Source organism: Desmodus rotundus, chromosome 11 (assembly GCF_022682495.2).
Source record: "Desmodus rotundus isolate HL8 chromosome 11, HLdesRot8A.1, whole genome shotgun sequence".
In the NCBI taxonomy this organism is placed as follows: Eukaryota; Metazoa; Chordata; class Mammalia; order Chiroptera; family Phyllostomidae; genus Desmodus; species Desmodus rotundus.
Window position 1 is genome coordinate 38235421 of NC_071397.1, and position 16423 is coordinate 38251843.

Consider the following 16423-nt stretch of genomic DNA (forward strand, 5'->3'; position numbering starts at 1 on the left):
ACCCCACTATTCACCATTCTGAGTCGCTTATGTGAAAATCTAGGTTTTTAAGTACAAGGTGTCCTAACCTTACCTCTTCAGTTTCAGTTTAAGGAGTTGACATGTTAAGAGTGACCTGCAGTCCTAAGGTAGCAGAGAAGTTTGATGGGAGAATGAAGGAGAATCTAAGAGCTGTACCTCTAATTTCATTGCTCACTTCACCCTATCTTCCCAATACATCGTTTTATGTAAAGCACCATCTTATATAAAACGAAATGCAAAGCATATTGTTCTTTGGAGAAGAATAAACTATTTGTTTCAATATGTAATTTTACATTCTCTTAAAGCAATTAAATAGAAGTAGTTTTTCTTAAAGATGACTTTATGGGAATCAGTTTACAACTGGTTTATTCCTTGTGATTTCTACATGTTATTTTCTATTTCTTGAAGTTGATGTATTAGAGGGAGGAACTACATTTAAACACAAGGTGAAAATAATCTTGTAGTCTATTCAATAGTTTCAATATTAATAATTAGAATATCCTAAAACAATATTAAAATTCATAAAATAATGGCCGAAAGTTCTCATAGCTGTTTTCTTTACCTAGAAGAAAGTGCTAATAATTTTGGTTTTATCACAATGGCATATAATAAAATGTGGTTGGATGGATTTTTCTCCTATCTTGGAAAGGGGTCCTTTTCTACACCCTTTCTGAAGTCCTGGCCTGTGCTACTCTAGAGTAACAAGAACTAAATCTGTAGCACAATAGAGAAAAGTAAGGAAGTTTCAATTAACATAATTATACACTGAAATTATGTCATGAGAGCTAATCAATATTAACAAGGAAGGCATGTGCTTGCTTTATAAACATTTCACTTTCATATCTGCAGGATCTGATATATCACCAATTCTATACCATCTCCACTCTCTTCATTGACCTCCAGTTCCAAGTAGAAAATACTGACTGAGAATCAGAACCCTAGGGAAAGGGGAGGGTTTAGAAAGCCTAAAGCCACTGTGGAAAGAGAACAAGGGAACAAGATAAAAAAAAGATATATGGAATTTGTGGGGAACTGTTCCACTCGTGGGAAATGTGGCTCAGCCCCCACTTGGAAAAGCCAGTGGGGAGCGAGTTTGGTGGGCAGGACCCACGACCGCGGATAGGTTCTCCAGTGGGAAATCAGGCCTGCATTGTACCTTGACTGCTATGAGACTTGCTGAGACTTGCTAAAACTCCCTCACCCTGAGGCAGCAAATGTTTACTGAGTATCTTTAACTTCCTAAAGTCTGTGCTAAACCACCCAAGTATGGAGTGTCTGCAGTTTCCCCCTCAAGCTTTAACATCCTTCTCTTTGAAGTAATTAGCAGTATTCTCTCCTTTGTTGTCCTTAAAAGCTAATCACCTGCGGTGAACCTGTGCATAGTAAATGAGGACCATCCTCCATGTAATGTGCCTAGAAAAACAATAAAAACCTGTCCAGGCGGGGTCAGCTCTCTCTCTTGGGCTCTCTCTAGCCCTCTCACCCTCTCTCACTTAGAGAGTGGCCATGCCATCCCTTTTTCTCCACAGGGTTTCTGTAGTCCGTGTGTATTTGTATATTGTAGCCACAACACTGATCCTGCAGGCTGGGATCTGTGTCAGGAATTATTTGCCACTAGGTGGGAAAAATAAGTACTTGCTCTATACCATTACTCAGAACTTTCTTAACAGACTAGTAATAGATTGGATAGTTGGTTGCCTATTTGGCACTACCATGTTTATCTTTGCTCTTTGCCCTCGCCGTCAGAACAGCACACCCACATGAAAGTGGTGCTTCTGCTTCTAAGTGTGTCAAATTGAACGCTAGAGCAAAAGTACTTGAAATATTAGGAAGTGAATACATCTAAAGTAGTTTAAACCATCTATTCATAAGAACATTAAAGTTCTAACAGTATCTTGCCATATTTTACAGAAAGGTTTCAATTTGGCAGCAGTAGATGTTGCTGCCCCTAAGAACTATCTCATTATTTTGACAATATATTTGCTTTTTTCCCTCTGACAATTTGACTTTTTATAACCTTGTTCTTTCATGGCATTTATCTTCTTATTTGAATTGTGCACTTTATTCCTCACTAGAAACAAACTCTTCATTACTGTGAATATCAATTAGTTACTATTCTCAATATGTTAAATAATGAATGGTCTTGAGTTTTCCAACTGCTCAACTTCATTGAAATCACTGTGCATAATATTAATTTTTCACTAATAGTGTTATTTGATTTTATAGTACCTAAGGCAAATTACTTTTAAAAGTATAAATACGATGACATGATTTACTATACTAGTTGGAAAAATGGAACGCATTTCCATGTGTTTAACAAAATCCCAATGCATCTGGACTAGATTAATTTGCTTAGCTAAGGAAAGATAAGGGAATTAAAATTTCTGTGTGGTTAACATAAGTGACTATCAGTTCAGTGTAGAAAAATAGTCAATATTCTAAAGAAACAAATGTGAAGTCTTGAACTAGAGAGATAATATCCTACAAGTTAGAATGTAATGTTTAAAATCCATAACTGTAATAGATTATCAAAAACTTACACCTGATGAAATTTTGTGTCATATTAAATGTCTCAGTGCAACAAAATAACAGTTATAAACCCAACACTGTTCTGAACAAACAAAATAATTAATTGAATTGTATTATTTTTCTATAGTTCTAAAGAAAAACAATTTTAAGGAAAACAACAAGATCCATTAATAGGCCATGGGAGAAAAAGTTCTTCCAGAGATATAATTCCATTATAAATGTATAATTAATATATTTCAGAAGTTACTAGTGCAAAGTAGTGTTTTCTGAAAGTTACCTGTAAGTTCTCTTTGGATTGAAATCTTTTTATAACATTAAAACATGGTCAGATGAAATATGACATTATAATTTATTATAGTGCCCTAAATACTGAACCTAAGTTTATTTGAAAAACAATTTTTTAAGTATTTTATTTATTTATTTTACACAGAAGGGAGGGGAGGGAGGAAGAGAGGGAGAGAAACATCAATTTGTGGTTGCTTCTCATGTACTGTGCCCCCTTCTGGGGACCTGACCTGACCTGCAACCCAGGGTTGTGCCCTGACTGGGAATCAAACCCGTGACCCTTTGGTTCACAGGCTGGCACTCAATCCACTGAGCTACACCAGCCAGGGCTGAAAAAACAATTCTTATATAGCTTTCTCAAATCTATAAATGATTATCTTCCACACATGAAGACATGCCCTTAGAAATGCAAAAGAAATCTTTACATTTGGGGTCTCAGTCTAGTATCATTACTCTATATCTAGAGTAATTTTACCTATGTTCTATGGCATTAACTATTATCTTGTCTTTTATTGAGCTAAACTGAAGAGAAGACTTTTCATTAATTCATTTATTAAAAAATATTTATTGAGTATACAGGGTCTGGCCAGAAGATATCCAGCCATGTAATATGAAAAATAGAGACATTTACTGAAGAAGATACAACGTACAAGAAACATTATACAAAGGACAATGACACCTCAGTCCCCTTCAAAGTAGGCACTTTGGGACCTCACACAGTTCTCCCAGTTGCCATCAGCTGTCCCATTATAGTTTCGTGAATCTATCAACAGTTTGAAATCTCTTCCCTTTTAAAGGTATTTTAATTTTTGGAAAAGTCAGAAGGCACAGGTCACCAAATCCAGGCTGTAGGGGGGCTGAGTCACCTGGGTCATTTGACATTTTACTGAAAAACTCTGCACGAGACGTGATGCATGAGTGGGTGCATTGTTGTGATGAAGCTGCCAATCACCAGAGGCTGTGGCCTTCTGAATCATCCAAATAGTTTCCAAAGATGAATGTTTAAGCTTAATGCAAAATTTGATGCAGCTTCATTTTTCTATTCACTCAGTCATTATGAATGTCACGTCCACACAGAACACATGCTCACTCAACTGCATCTTCCACCCCTGCTGACTAATACAGTAAAGTTGTCATTGTTCAGGCATGCACATTCCAGTCCACCCTTCTTGGCTGCCAGGATATATAGATGTCATGCAAACCATTCTCACTATACTAACAATGGCCAGACTTTTTATGGGTAGACCTGGATATTAGGTACAACATACCAAATGAAATCCAAAGGTAAGTAAAGCTTCATCTTGACTCAGTAATAAAAGATCTGAATCATGGGCATAATAATCCTGATAAAGGGTAGAAGATGATAATGGTTATAAAAGAGATGCAAATGCAGTGCTTTCTGAATGGTGAAGATTATTTCTGGCTTGAGTTTCAGAGAACATTGTAGTGTGTTTGTTCCTTATTTCTGTGTCTCTGATTATATTTTGCTTGCTTGTTTGTTTTGTTGGTTAGTTTCTACTTATAGGTGAGATTGTATGGTATTCGACTTTTACCACCTGGCTTATTTCACTTAGCATAATGCTCTCCAGTTCCATCCATGATGTCTCGAAGAGTAGGAGCTCCTTCTTTCTCTCTGCTGCATAGTACTCCATTGTGTAAATGTACCATAGTTTTTTGATCCACTCATTTACTGATGATGGGCACTTAGGCTGCTTCCAGCATTTGGCTATTATGAACACTGGGGTTATGAACATTGGGGTGCGTAGGTGCTCTTGAATTGGTGTTTCAGGATCCTTAGGGTATAATCCCAGCAGTGGAATCACAATGTCAACAGGCAGTTCTGCCCTGGCTGGTGTGGCTCAGTGGACTGAGTAGCTGCCTGTGAACCAAAGGGTCATTGGTTCGATAACCAGTCAGGGCACATGCCTGGGTTGCAGGCCAGGTCCCCACTGGGGGCCATGTGAGAGGCAACCACTGGCGTTTCTCTCCTTCTCTTTCTTCCTCCCTCCCCCACTCTCTAAAAATAAAAATAAAATCTTTCTTTTTTTAAAGGCAGTTCCATCTTTTGGTTTCTAAGGAAATTCCATACTGTTTTTTACAGTGGCTGCACCAGTCTGCATTCCCACCAACAGCGTACTAGGGTTCCCTTTTCTCCACAACCTAGTAAAAAAGGGAAAGGGCCATCAAGGAACATGTATAAAGGATGCATGAACCAAGTCAAAGGGTGGTAGGAACAAGTGTGGGAAGTGGGCATTGGTGGGGATAGGGAGAGTGGTGGAGAGAAAATGGCGACTATACTTGAACAACAATAAAAAAGAGAACATTGCAGTGGAGGAGGTAATTTTGAGGACATTAATGGAGACAGGGACATTTTAAGTAAATAAAAAGTCTTGAGCAGAGTTACATGGCCAAATGACAGAAATGTTTGGGAAAGAACAAATATCTAAATTTGAAAAGTGCCTCAGGATTCTTAATAGCAGACAATAGATTAGAGCTAGATTATGGGAGTCCCTAAGAGGTAGCCCAGGGAGAACTGGTTTTATTTTTTTTTCAGTAGTACCCAATTACTAGAGGTAGGAAAAGAAAGAGATGGGATGGGTGGTCAGAGCTGTGTTTTAGGGAGATGACTCTGGAGGCTGTCACACATAGGTAAAATGTCAACCCTCTGAGTTAAGCACTCTACCACTGGCCTCTTCACTCATGAACTTCAGCCACATACTAATCCATCAACACATGTGTCACATTTCCAGGTTCACAGCTTTCGCTCTGATCATTCCCTCAGCCTGGAATGCTCTTCCTTCATATAGCCACATGGCTCACTCTACCTATTCATGTTTATTTTGCTCCATCACTTTCTCAATGAGATAATCTTGTTGCCAAAGAAAATGGGTCCTTATAGAGATACAAGAAAATAATTTCAAGGACTCACCCAGGTGGGTCTTTCCTGCCTGCTTGGCAATTAATATCTCTTTGGCAGAGGATGTGGCTGTCCCCTGGGGTGTCTGTGAAGCTGTAGCTTCCAGACTTAATCAAGTTTAGCCAGTTTAGCTCCCTTCTCTTTTGTTAATACCTAACTAGCCACCTACATTAACAATCTGACCATTTTATTAAAATTATAACACTCATCCCCACAGGGATCCTTGTCCTTGGGATCCTTACTGTCAGTGTAAGAAATATCCAAACCTGTACGGAATTTTTCTGAGTTTATTCGAGCCAAACTAATCATACATGCCATGGAGCAAGATCTCAAATATTCTGGGGAATAACAGTTTTGAGGTTTCTTTTGTGCATATAAAATTGAGGGAATTTAAGACTACGTGAGGTGTGGGGAATCAAATTACAGGATAGTTAACGAGATTATGTGCTCTCCTGAGGGTAGTTAGACTTATTTCAAAAGTGTGTTAACCTAGATTCACAGAAACAAGGCACAGGGATTACGTAAGGCAAAGATAAGACTTTTTATGTGTCTGGTGTGTGACTACCCACCATGACCTTCCTAGTTAGGAATTTATGATCAGATCAACCTGTGAGGTTACTTTCCACAGAACCCCTTCTTTCATCCACATTACTGTAAAAGGCCCCATATATTTTAAACACACACAAAATAAATTTATTGAAATGCTGGTAGGTGTCCTTGCCGATGAGGATACGGCACCTAGTGCTGGTACACTGAGGCCCATAACTCTAAATACCTGGCCTTGTGACTAGCACTATTCAGGCCAGTGACCATCTGAACGAGCTGGATGCTTGTGGGTTGTGTCACTAAAACTTCAGTGTCAGTGCTGTTTGAGAGTTGGCAGAAGACTTGAGAAGAGCACTCAAATAACTAAAAAGACAAATTCATTAACTTTTAAAATCCATTCTTTTAAATATTATGAATGCTGGTTGTTTTTTTTTTCCACAAAGAAGTATGTCTTTTGAGTAGTGGCAAGCATCCATTTTATTGCTTTGTTTTCTAATTTGTTGTTCCACAGGTTCTCACTAGTTAGCATGATTTTTCAAATGGCACCTGAGAAACAGTGTGTAATATTAAATAATTCACAATACTCTAAAATTGGGTATATGTATTTGTTCATGTATATGTATTTATGCACATATATTCTAAATAATATGTGAACCATGATACTGATTATGGATAGAGATATTGCTTTAAGAATTTATAAAAGCCAAAATAAATAGAAAGTTATATGATAAAATCAAAATACCTTGTATTATTTTCTGCTTAATAATTTATTACATGATACCATTATCATATTTGAACACAATATCTAAAATTCTTATTTCATTTCAAATTCAAGTATCATTTTTAAGAATATCATTGACAAATATACTTGCTCTTGTATCAAAAACACAAATTTTCTCCAAACTGAAATGCATTAAAAAAAACTATCTAAAAACTTCAGTGACTTAGTGATGGTTGTCTAATTAGGCATAATTATCAATAGAATACAAATTGTATAAAATTCTTGATTTTTATTAACAAAATTAGTAATTTTATTGAAATGAAAAATAAAAATAAACTTTGTGGAACAAATGTATAATCAATTATGAATTATGTATTTTTTAAATTACTCATCCAAACTTCAGTACCACATAAACAGAACATCCAGAGGTACAATAAAAACTAACAAATACAGCAGTTTTTTAACTTTTTCCTTAGTTTTAATCATCTAATAAAAATAAAAAACACTTTTAAATATTTTGCTTAGTTTTAATCATCCACAAATCATTGTTTAATGCATTTAAAATGTTTATTATGAAGATATTTTACAATATCAAGGCCAGAAGATAGAACATAATTCATATAGTAGGCTATCAGCTGTTCATGAGTTTTAAAATATTTAGATATAAGGTGTGTGAGCTTTCATTTGTATCCTTACACTGGCCTTGCTGAAGAGAGAGCCTAGACCATGTACTTCTTAAAAACTACATTTCTTTCCTAAGAATCTTGAGGAATATGGATGGATGTGAGTTCTGGAGAGGGACTCATGCAGGGGTAAATCCACAGAAGTAGTAAATCATCTGTCTCTGTGTTTCCTTTGTTTTTTTTAATTTTTTAATATTTAAAAATTTTTATTGTATTTTTTTACAACACCTTTAGTCCCCTTATACCTGCCTCCCACAAGCGATCACCTCACTGTTGTCCATGAGTCTTCTTTCTTTTCTGCTCAATCCCTCTGTCCCCTAAACTCCCTCTACAACTAGCTCTCATCCTGCTCTCCAACTATGTGGAAGAGAGAGAAAACCACAAGACTCCACTAGAACCTGAGTTTTAAAATAAACAAATGTCACCATCATAGATAAAAAAATTTTAAAAATAAACGTGTACTGGGGAGAAGGGAACTAATATTTACTCAATGCCCCAGGCACAATTTAGATATGGATCACTGTGTAACAGAAAGAATTCTAGTTATACAAATGTTATCTAATTTAACATCAAGGAAACCCTGTGAGGTAAGAGTGATGATTTCCATTTAAAAAAAGAGAAAACTCAGGCTTAAAAATGGCAACTAATTTTTTAGGGGCACTGTGTGCTATGTCACATGAGCTTTGTTATTCCTTAGTTCCAGTTATTTCTTTTCCTTCTGTTCCACAGGCCTTGGGAGATCATTCACCTTCTCTCCTCCTCTCTGTAAAGGTCTCAATCCCAGAAGATCTCTCTCCTCCAAGTCTGACTGTTGAAATGATGAGATGTAATATCTGTGAAGCCCTTATTTTTATTTCCCTAAGAGATTACTTTTTTTATGTTGCAAGGATTTAAATGTGAATCATTATGGAGAGATAAAAAGGTAATGGAGAGATAGGAAAATGAACAAATGTGGCTGTCCACAAAATCTATGAAGACTCATTGTTTTGTCATAGTGTCCGGCTTATAGTTTTTGATTTCCTATAAGGCATGCTATGTTATACTTCTGTTCTCAGTCTTGTTTTTCCTTTCTTTTTTTTTTTTTTTCCTGAAGATGAGGTTCAACATTCTTACTCTTGCACTGTTCCTTTAACCTTTAATCATTGCCTTTAGAAATGGGAAACCTTCCTAGGGGTGGACCTTCTGTCTGGTGTAAAAATTCCATCAGAGAAGAAGATGCAAGAATCAGTTTTGACAAGGTAATCAGTGATCAGTGCTTCCTATTATTTCAGGTGGGCTTCTTCTGCCTTAGTGAACATCTAAGCCAGGTGATTCCATTTATTAGGCCTCTATCTTTTCTAGGAATGAGCTTCAAGGCATCTCCTCACAGTGAAAAAACGAATTGGTGGCAGGGCGGAGGTGAAATCTGAGTTTGTCAGATCCTGAAGCCATTCTCTTTCACAACCCCAAGTTTTTCTGTGTGGACCCTGTCAAGCCCCTCAGGCAGCATTGGGGTGTGTGGCCCAGGTGACTGGCTCTGCTGCTAATAGAGTTGCCTGTGTCCACTTCAGTTCTTGGGCCTATGACAGGACACACTGTAGCACAGAAGAGGTCTCAGAAGTGTTCCTACCATCTGAGTATATTGAATGAGGGTCACCTACAAATGTACTGAGGTCCACATGTAGGAACCGTTTCCTAAGCATACAGAGAACATGAAGACCTTACGGAAAAGCAACAACAGAGAAATAATGGCTCTTCAAGTATCCAAATTTCCAGCATATACCTGAGCATCGCTGCATAGTGAAAATGAATACTAGAGAAAGGAGAAGTGGAAAAAGCAAGGAATTGAAACCTATTTGAAGAAATAATGACTGAAAAGTTCCAGTGGTGAAGGAAATAGACACACAAGTCCTGGAAGCTCATAGAATCCCACACATGATGAACGCAAAGGGGTCCATACCGAAACACATCATAATTAAAATGTCAAAGGTTAAAGACAGAGAGAATCTTAAAAGCAGCAAGAGAAAAGTAGTTAGTTACCAATGATTTCTTAATAGGAATTTTGCAGGCCAGAGGGATTGGCAAGAAATATTCAAAGTCAGATGAAAAGCAAAGACTACAATCAAGACTACTCTACCCAGCAAAGCTATCATTTGGAATTGAAGGACAGATAAAGAGCTTCCCAGCCAAGAAAAAGCTGAAGGAGCCCATGATTTGCAAACCAGTATTACAAGAAACATGAAAGGGTCTTCTTTATGGTATTATGGCACAGTGCAGCTCCAGGAAACAACTGTGCTGCCTCCCCTTGATCCATTGCTTCCCCCCACCACACTCACCCTTTCTGGGGTTTAGCAGAGATGGCCAAACTCAGCAGAGAAGCTTTGTGGTCACTCTGGCCATCATATCAATGGAGGTTATTCCTGTTTAAAAATTTGGTAAATATGGCAGAGCTGACTAGCAGACAAGCCTTGTTGTTGAGCCTATGAAATACATTCTAGGTTCTCCAGAAATGAATAGGGGTGGGGCAGGTACACAAGTTTTAGAGAGATCTGGAGGTCCAAATACTTCATTAATGAAAACTTTTGTAAGCAAGTACTCCATGTTCCCAAACATTTTAAATCTTGATAGTACTGAAACACTGTACTGCACCAAACTGTTCACGTGAAACAGTTTAAATTCACTTACTTTCTGTTTGAGAAAATGGTGCCTGCTGTGTTTATGAGAGGGGCACTACCAAGCTGATAATCAGTTGAATGTAGAAGAAGCCCTGATACTAAAAACAAGGTGATACCCATCATCAGTGAAGCAACTACCAACCATCACCCAGAGGGCATCCAAAGAACAGATTGGTTTAAAACTGTGTTCTAAAATTGCATAAATTGCCAGCTTCCCAAGTGTCCGGCCTGGCTCTCCTGGTCGCAGCCCTTATGGATCAGGCCACTTTGAGAATACGAAAAACAGGTTCCGCGAGGCTGGCATTACAGGCCTGATCTGTCCATCTGACCACTCAGCTCTTGCAGGAGCCTCAGTTCTGAGTTTATATCCCTTGGTGATATTTCCTCTGAACCCCTCCTGACATCGAAATCATCCTGGTTTAATTCTTCTCTCTTCAACCGGTTCCTGGACATCCTCTTAGACATCTACTCCTTCCCACTATTAACTGGCCAACAGTTTCTTGATCCCATAGCAGATACTCTTCTTGGAAAGTCCTCAGCTCCCCTCTCCTGAATCTTGGCTGCCAAGCACCCAGCTCATTTTAAGATTAAACTCTTTGAGTGGTGGCAGCCCCTGGAATGTGTCTACAGAGAGACTAAAAGATCTTGTCTATTATGTGTTAGAATCTCCAACTCTATCCAGGCCCACTTACTTGTATGTATGTGTATGTATATATATATATACATATATGTGTGTATATATATATATATATATGTATATATATATATATATATATATATATATATAAACAAGTCTAAACAGACACATTTTCAGCAAAAAAGAAATTTAGGGTGCGTAAAGCAAACATGAAAAGCAATTTTACTGGTAACATCTGTCAGGTGCCAATCTTTGATGGTCCTCAGTCCACCTGCATATATAGAATGTATAGAGGTTAATAAGTGCAATGGTTCTATTTTACTGGGGTGGGCTGAATGAATTGTGTAGTTAAAGCATGTGCCACTGAAGGGCCTCAGGCTCTAGTAAATACATAAACTCTAAAAGGCTGTTATGTGTAAGACAGCCATTAGTACTTTATGAGGTAGTAAAGAGAGCACATGAGTTTCATTTCATGACCAGCTTCCAGTTGCAATCTGGTGATTTTTTTATATATAGGTATATTTATATACCTCCTTTACAATATGAGTGTGTCATTATATTTATTTCTAATTATTTAAAATTATTTATATTTAATAGTGCATCATGCTTTAATTAAAATATAAATCAAGAACTTCAGCAGGTATTATTAATTCATTTTTCAATGACATTAAAGTTTAATTTATTTGGTCATCATCCTGAGATAATAAATCTATAAACCTAAGCAGCCATTTTTCCCATTAATTAAGTTATTTATAAATAGGAAATTGCTCTGGGCTTAGGTAAGTGAAATAACTCACTTAGAGGAAACATCCAAAGGATTAAAAAACTGACAAAAGGCCAACATAATTATATTTAAGGTTTGTTTTAAGTAAATGCCTGTATTTAATGAACTTTCATTTGCAATTAAACATTAAATATAGACATAGGACTGGTGACATGTATTATTCATTTAATCCTTGAAAATGACCTTTCTCCTGCAAAAACTGGGCCAAGTCACTATTCCCATCTCCATGTTTGTCTTTGCTTGTTTTGCCACAGGATGGTAACAGTTAATAGTACTCTTTATTGGAGAGCTCTATAAGCTAGCAACTGAAACTACATTCAATGCAACAGTGTTTTAAGCACCCAGTGATGGTCAACGTGGAAAACATCTTATTTAATAATCTCAGGAAATACATTTAGAAGTCTCTAATGTATGGACACTTCAAAAGTTTATTAGTTCTGATAGAACAATGAGAATAGATAAAGTATATCCCATACATACAACTTAAAAGCATGTTATAGTTAAAGATAATTAAAATATATATAGTCATTTATTTAGAAAATATCTAATAAGTGCCTACCATATATGTTGTGGTGGATTAAGAAATAAAAATAATCATAATCTAATTGAAGGGATAAGAAATAACTAAGAAAAGATTTTGAGCTGGTCTCTAAATTTATGCTGGTGTATGACTAAAGTTTTTTGTTTCTGTCCTTATAAATAGGAGAGTAAGTCTATCATATATATTAATGACACCATGATTTTCTTGCTAATTAGAAATGGGCCATTATTACTAATAGTATATGTTTATAACTACAAACAAAAAATAAATAAGACTCAGAAATGAAAAGGGAATGGAGGAAAAAGCTAAAATCTTGCCTATAGTGAATTTTCCACAGCATATTTTTCTCTTGTTCATTCTTGCTTCCTCCATACAAATATTTTAAAATTACATTTCCATGCATATACACACATATGCTATATATGAGGGTATGAGTTTACCACAACTGATCTTGTTCATTAATATCTAGAAGTTGTTTATTTCTAGATATCACAGAAAAATGAATGTTCATTAAGCCCTGTGAAGTTTGCTTTTGCATTTTTAAAAATATTGATGAGATTCCTCTTTATATCACTCAATAGGCCCCATCTGAAGCCATACATTTGAAACTTTAGTACTTGAAAAATGTTTTTTGGAAACTATAAAGCTCAATTTTGCTGATAATATTTGTCACTGTTTCTCTTTCTGTCTTATATTCAAGGAAGGTCAATGTGAAAGTCAATCCCAGAAATTAGATTAAGTTTAGGCTTAGCACATTTTCTTATTTTCCCTATTCTGGTTGTTTCTTCCCCATTTCATTTTATTAACCTAAAATATGCCTTCCATTGAAATTTCACCCCAAATCTTTAAAAAAAATAAACTAGTAAAAATAAATAAAACAAGAATAGGTTTTTAATGGAAAATAAACTGGAGTTTAGGAAGAATGTACAATGGTCACATTCAAATTTAATTTAATGGTGGAAAAGGGAGGAAGAAATGAAAGAGAAAAAGAAAAAACATGGCTAAGCTACTTTTGAGAACATGAAAACTGTAACTTATAGTGGTTGATGAAATAACCTTTAGGTTTTAGTCCTTTTGGGGGGACATCTGATAATATTCATTCCAGTCAAATTCTCTGAAATATCACTTCCCATGAGGACTTTATTTTAACATTCTATGACACATGGGCTATGAAATGTTTGATTTTACATCAAGTTTTCTCATGGGTTGTTCAAAATCAAAATCATAATGGAAGAAGACAAAATCTCCAAATTATCATGTAAATAACTCAGAAAGTAAAACATTTCACTAAGCAACCTCTAACAGCAGAAATTAGCATTGAAAGAACCAAGTGTCAAAAAATTTTCTCTCTTTCTCAGAGGCAGAGCAATAGGGTTAGTGTTTGCCAAACCAAATCACTTCCCTGATCTAAGTCTCAGAAACTCCCCACCTGGCTGTATGGCACTGGGACATGATCCTCTAGCTCTCCCAAAGATTGTTTGAGCTTCCCAAAGCCTTCTAACAAGTTCCCTTTCTGTTCAAATTCATTAAAGTAAGTTTCTGAAACTAAAGATCCTGGCTTATACCAAGTTCATCAGTATAATACTCAGAATTATTTAGGACCCAGATAAAATCTCACTGTCTCTATGAATTTTTGTTTTATACATCTACGTGAAAAAAGTCTTTATTTTATAAAAATCCCATAACATTTAATGTGCATATTTCTTTACAAAACTCATTACTTTCTGCCTAATAAGTACTTGTTTGTAAGTTTTATCTTTAGAAGGTAGAAACTATCACATTAAACATGCAACCCTGACTCACAAAACCTGATATAGTATGTTTCAAATGGCAAGTGCTTACTATTGACTGAAGTGATCGGAAGACTAACCCAATACAAGATAAAAGTGTGAAGCAGTTTTAACTAGACTTACTAGGAAAATAAAATGAGGTTATCCACTTAAGTCATATGCTTCACACACAGTGAACACCAACTAATATTGACTATTTTTTATTGTAGAAAGCACAGCTTGAGTTCTTAAGTTGAGAACACATAGAGAGTGACTGACCCCCTGAGAAACTGCAGAGAGGCAGAAGGTCAGCACGCTTTTCGTGACTCTGGAGGGATGAGGGAGAGAGGAAAGTTGACTGAGGTACCTGCTATAATGCCAAGAGGCATTAGAGTGTGGCGGTTAAGAGTATGACTTTTGGCACCAGGCTACCATGATTTGAATTCCAGCCCTGTCACTTTACAGTCAGGTAATGTTGAGCAACTTGTTTAACTACTCTATGCCTCCAGTTCCCCCTCTGGAAAATAGGCACAATTTCAGATAATGGATAATTTTGGATAATTTTGGATAATGGCACCTGCCTCACAGGAATTTTATAATGATCAAATATTCTAATCTATGTAACATACATAGACCCATAATACGTCGTTCCAAGGAGAGTAATATTTGGTAACTATTAGCCCACACTAGTTTTTCTTGTGCTTTCCCTAATCTGACTTCATCTAATCCCCTCTGTCATCCCCTCTTGCGACAACACCACACCTCCGAATACATCCCTTCACCCTGTGACTTTGCTCTTTGGAGAGCTGCTATAGCCGCAGGAGTTTATAGTCTCATGTACAGTATCGACTGTATAGATGTGGTTCATTAACCTGGTAAATTAATGGCCATTGTTTTCATGGAAAGGGAACTCATGTTCCAAAGTATTGACATAAAACCTCACTGTTTAAATGTAACCATTTCATTAGTAAACCTGTGTAACTATTGACTGCAGGTATTGTGTGGTTGAGAGATGAGTGTTTCCAAAAATGAAATGGAATTTAGGCAAAAGGAAAATAAGATCTTAGGAAACAATTTTCAAAAATGCTCTAAAATGTTTTCACAAATGCCATTTCATTCATTAAATAACTTTGAAAGTAATTTGAATTTCATAAAAGTTACTGTGTAAGTTATTTGCAGGAAGTGAGTTGTTAATTTTACTCTAGGTACAAACCATATAAGAGCATTATACGGTTTGTCTTTTTTTCAAAGAACAAAAGTGAAAAAAGCTGTTAATTCTACCATACTATGTATAGAAACATCTGTAAAATTAAAGTCATTACTGACTTTTCAACAAATTTATGGATATAAAATCCATTTTCATCTTATGCAAAATAATTTTATAACACTTTGCATTCCAGTTAGTATAAGGGGAGGAATCCAATAAAGAATGATTGTAAAAGAGCAAATAATAATTTTATCAGTTGGGACTTTCTGTGCTCCTTATTTTCCATCAACCCTTAGTTAAAGGTATTCAATTACCAAACAAGTTTGTCCCTATTCTAATTTTAAATCTTGATGTTTTGACAATGTTGCAATCTGGTAGTATTTATGGGATTATATGATATGTGATGGATAGGTAACTCACTACAAACACACACAAAAACATTTTGTTGGCACATAAGTATTGTTATAATGCAACCATAATAGGGGATTTGCATTGATTTCAGTTTAAAAAATTAAGTTGAACTTCAAAACACTATAGTTTAACTTGTTAATCTCTAAGTATTTTTTTTAAAGTCAATATAGTGAAATGGAACATCAGTAATGTCTTTTGGTAAAAAAAGACTACAATCAGCTTTATTCCACTATTCATTTTCATAAACACTTGCATTACATTATTTTCCCATTTCTGTGAATTTCCAGTAATTTTCTCCTCAATATCAATAAGAAATATCAAGCAAAAAATATTTCTATGTAAATACCCATAACTAAGAAATTATGGTTTGGAATTTTTACCTCGGTGTTCATAATTATTATTGTGAAAGTGTCCAGCATCAACTTTGAACAGGAAACATTTGTTTCATGTAGATTTGTACTTTGTAAAATAAAATACATACCCACTAAATCAAAGATCACATCTTCAGCATACAATGTAATACAATGAAGATGTACCTGCTTAACTAAGTCCACCTCTGACCTGGGTTAATTCCTATAACTTGAAAATTTGTTAGTTTTGACTCCAAGAAATCTGTCAGGCACAGTTAATCCAAGCACTTTGGAAGTTAGTGAAATGACATATTCAGGAAACAGTAACCTTTCTTAAGAGAACTTAAAACCACATGTGATGACCTCCC

The 16423-nt window shown here is 35.9% G+C and overlaps 1 long non-coding RNA gene across 1 annotated transcript in view; it reads left to right on the forward strand.

Moving 5' to 3' along the window:
• Nucleotides 1-4047: 4047 nt before the first annotated feature.
• LOC123478302 (uncharacterized) overlaps nucleotides 4048-16423 on the forward strand; it is a 28412-nt gene continuing 16036 nt past the window's right edge. Inside the window, exon 1 of the long non-coding RNA XR_008425564.1 lies at nucleotides 4048-4119. This is a non-coding gene — a long non-coding RNA (uncharacterized lncRNA). The remainder of the gene's footprint in view (nucleotides 4120-16423) is intronic.